Source organism: Halichoeres trimaculatus, unplaced genomic scaffold (genome assembly GCF_033239565.1).
Source record: "Halichoeres trimaculatus isolate MK-OKI-2021-1 unplaced genomic scaffold, fHalTri1.1 fHalTri1_scaffold_3, whole genome shotgun sequence".
NCBI classification, from domain to species: Eukaryota; Metazoa; Chordata; class Actinopteri; order Labriformes; family Labridae; genus Halichoeres; species Halichoeres trimaculatus.
Genome location: NW_027437181.1, coordinates 39,934,228 through 39,938,571, shown reverse-complemented (window position 1 = coordinate 39,938,571; position 4,344 = coordinate 39,934,228).

Here is a 4,344-nt window from a genome sequence, read left to right as displayed (position 1 = left end):
AGTTTGAGTTTGAGTTCCACTTCACATAAAGCTGCAGCGATTCTCTGCTTTAAGGCTGATCTGCTGTCTGCTGCAAACACTCTGCACACACACTCTGCAGCATCCCCTGAGTCTGAGAGCGCGGATTCCTCACACTCAAAACTTTCTCCTCTTCCAAACAAAGAGAGACAAACTGCAGAGGGCAGAGACGTGTCAGGGCCGTGTGTTGGTACATGCTTCATGCTTTAGTCGACATGTGTAGTAACAAACATAACCTGGCCTCTCATGTTACTGCTCTGTCACACACTTCCTGGTAGGTGTGGCTGTGCACGGCCTGACAGTGAGTGAAACCAGTGTGAGCAGAAAAGTAGTGGGTTCATTTTTTTAGTGAGAGCAAAATCTTCTGTTGGTCTATCATTGGTGAAATAATCTGTTTATTCATGTTCACTCTGTTCACCACTCAGTTACTGACTGAACATTAACAACAGTCAATTCCTCCGTATCAAACACAATATTAACAACAGTAATAGTAAATAACTTGTTCCACAACACACCATATTTAATAAAGTAAAGATGGAGCATGTTTGGTATAAATTGGTATAATTTTTTTTCTTTATCATGGGCATGATTTTCTACAGAACAGGTAAGGTTGGAGGGACTGTCATTGACTTTAACACCTCAGTCAGATTTATTTCTCAGGTTTTTTTTTAATCATCTTCATACATTCATACATTTTTAATAAACTACTTTTTATAACTGTGAATAAAACCCCCCTTAAATGTTTATACCGCTCTAAAAGGGTTATTAGCTGTCCTCTATGAGAATCCATTTACACTGTGATATATATATATATATATATATATATATATATATATATATATATATATATATATATATATATATATATATATATATATACTGAATTTAAAAAAAACAGCCAATAGAGAATAGAATAGAATAGAATAGAATAGAATAGAGTAGAATAGAATAGAATAGAAGTAGCTGCCTGTTGCAGCAGCTCTCTCTTCTTTGTCCGTTTCTTGTAAAAAAAAAATTCATCTCTTTTTTGTCATCTTTGTATTTGGAGTGGATCATTACTTTGTATGGTTCATTGTTGATCATGGACACCAAACTTTTTGTGGCTTCAGTGATATTTTTACTTCTTTTCTCCTGTGTTTGTCTGGAGATCCTACATGTAACCATGGCTGCATTGTTTACATGTGAAATTAGCTGTTAGCAGCCTGTAGCATGTCAATGCTAACTAGTGTAGGGCTTGATGATTTCCCTCGAGCTGAGGAGGAGGAGGTGAGGACCACGTGCTGGTTCTCGGGTGTGAGCTGGGAGGTGACGACCTGGACCTGTCCTTCTAACCATCGTTGTTGGGAACGTGGGATCTATCTCCGGTGGGATGGACGAGCTAGCCGTGCTAGCTCAGCGGCAGAGGGGCTGCCGGAGGGCAGAGTGGCATTGTGCTGTTCACAGACGTGGCTGACGGAGCTGACATCAGACACCAACGCCACATTGGAGGAGCTTCGCCTGCTGTGAGCAGACAGGATCCAGGAGACAGAGACTGAATGGACTGCTGGGGCGGCTCAGTCCTGGACCCTGTGGAGGTGGAGACTGGCTGGGCTGGAGAGTGATGGACGGGCTGTCGTCGTCTATTTTTTTGTGGACCTTTTTGCACTTTCTATGCACTTTCTTACTTTTTTTTTCTTAAATGCTGCTGTGACTCCTGAATTTCCCCTCGGGGATAAATAAAGTATTTTCTATTCTATTCTATTCTATTCTATTCTATTCTATTCTATTCTATTCTATTCTTTTCTATTCTAGTACTTTGTTAATCAGGAAGAGAAATTTAGAGCTACAGAAGCAATACAAGAAAGTTTATACAGCTAAACATTCAAGAATATATAAATAGTGCAATGGGCCGCTCAGTGGCGCAACAGTTAGCGCTGCAGCCTCACAGCAAGATGGTCACTGATTCGATTCCTGGCTTGGCCGGTGGGCCTTTCTGTGTGGAGTTTGCATGTTCTCTTGCATGTGTGGGTTCTCTCCAGGTCCTTTGGCTTCCTTCCACAGTCCAAAAACATGCCCATCAGGTTAATTGAACACTCTTAATTGTCCCTAGGTCTGAGTGTGTCAGTGAATGGTTGTCTGTCTCTGTGTCAGCCCTGTGATTGGCTGGTGACCAGTCCAGGGTGTACCCTGCCTCTCGTCAAGAGCAGATGGACTGGCCATCAGGAGCACCGGGAGGTTTCCTGGTGGGCCACTGCCTCTGTGGGCCGGTACAGCCATCTGGGCTGGTGCTGCTGGTCGGCTGACGGCCGGTCCTACCGGTGACAGCAGCGGCCGTCGTGGGGCAAAACCGTCTGTTGACAGACCTGCAGCACCAGCCGTCGTCGGGCTGAACCAGTCGTTCGTAGACCCACAGCACCCTGCCCCCCCCCGACAGCAAGCAACGGTTCTGCGCCAGACGACGGCCGGGGGGGAGGGCGCGTCCCGTTGTTATGGGCTGGGCCGAGTTAAAGTCCAGGGCTGTTTTTCAGTCCCAGTCCGTCACTGCCTCTCGGCCCAATAACAGCTGGGATAGGCTCCAGCCACCCGGGACACTGAACAGGATAAGCAGTGAAGAAAATGAATCAATGAATAAATAGTAATAATAATAATAATATCAATAATAATAATAAATTTTATTTATAGAGCGCTTTTCAAAAACCCAAAGTCGCTTTTCATTAAATTGTTAAAAGTGCAGCTAAAAACAAGTGTACAATAGAAAACACATAAAAGCAAAAAGGTGACAGTGCAAGGTAAAAACATAGTGCATCGAACAAGGGACTGAGACAAGACAGGGTTACTGGTTGAAAGCAGTGCGGAAGAGATGTTTTTTTTAATCTGGTTTTGAAGGTGGTGAGGTCAATGGAGTCACGGATGTCTTGTGGGAGTGAGTTCCAGAGAGAGGGGGCAGCAACTGAAAAGGCTCTGTCCCCCCAGGTTCGGTGCTTGGTCCTGGGGACGGTGAGGAGGTCAGAGTCTGAGGAGCGGAGGGGACAGGGAAGGATGTAGGGGTGGAGCATGTTGGTGATGGAGGGCTTTGTAGGTAAGAAGAAGGATTTTGAGTGCGATGCGGAATGGGATGGGGAGCCAGTGCAGGTTGTGAAGGACAGGGGTGATGTGCTCTCGGGAACGGGTGTGAGTGAGGAGGCGAGTGGTGGAGTTCTGGATGTACTGAAGTTTGTTGAGGAGGGTGGATGGTGAGCCGTAGAGGATGCTATTGCAGTAGTCAATGCGTGAGGGGATGAAAGCGTGGATAAGGGTTTAAAAAAAAAAGCTGTTTTTGTTACTGATGTGCTGGTTGAAATTGAGGGAACTGTCCAAGATGACTCCAAGGTTACGGCAGTAGGGTGCGGGTGAAAGGGTGGTGCTGTTGAAGGTGAGGTGGAAGTCTTTGGCTGCGGAGATGAGGGAATGTGGACCTATGACGAGGATGTCTGTTTTGGAACTGTTGAGTTTGAGGAAGTTTGTTTCTAGCCAGGAGTTGATGTCAGAGAGGCAGTCAGTGAGGGTGGAGTGGATCTGAGGGTTGATGGAATTAGTGGATATGTATAATTGAATATCATCTGCATAGCAATGGAAATGGAGACCGTGGTGATGGATAATCTGACCGAGGGGGAGGAGGTACATGATAAAGAGGAGGGGACCAAGCACCGAGCCCTGAGAGACACCTTGGGACAGGGGGGCGGTAGTGGAGGAGCAGCTGTTGGTGAAGATGAATTGTTTCTGGTCTGTTATATATGATTGTATCCAGGAGAGAGCGCTGTCGGTGATGGAGTGATTGATGGTGTCAAAGGCGGCAGTGAGGTCCAGGAGGATGAGGATGGTGAGTTTGCCAGAGTCTGAGGAGAGGAGGTGGTCGTTGGTCATTTTGAGGAGAGCAGTTTCTGTGCTGTGGTGGGTACGGAATCCGGATTGAAATTGTTCATACAGGTTATTGTTGGTAAGGTGGGTCTTTATCTGGGATGCAATGGCTCTGTCAAGTATTTTGGGGATGAAGGGGAGATTTGAAATGGGGCGGAAGTTGTGGGTGTCATCGGGGTTGAGTCCAGGTTTTTTGAGGATGGGGGTTATGGCAGCCAGTTTCAGAGACGGAGGAATGATGGAGGAGGTGATGGAAGAATTGACGATGGCGTTGATAAGCGGGGAGATGGTGGGGAGACAGACTTTAACAAGGGAAGAGGGGATGGGGTCGAGGGTGGAAGTGGAGGATTTCATAGTAGTTATGATTTTAAACAGGTCGGCTTGGGAAATGGGTAAAAATAAGTTAAGTTCAGAGGTGATGAGAGGAGCAGTGGGGAGGGGGGAGACATG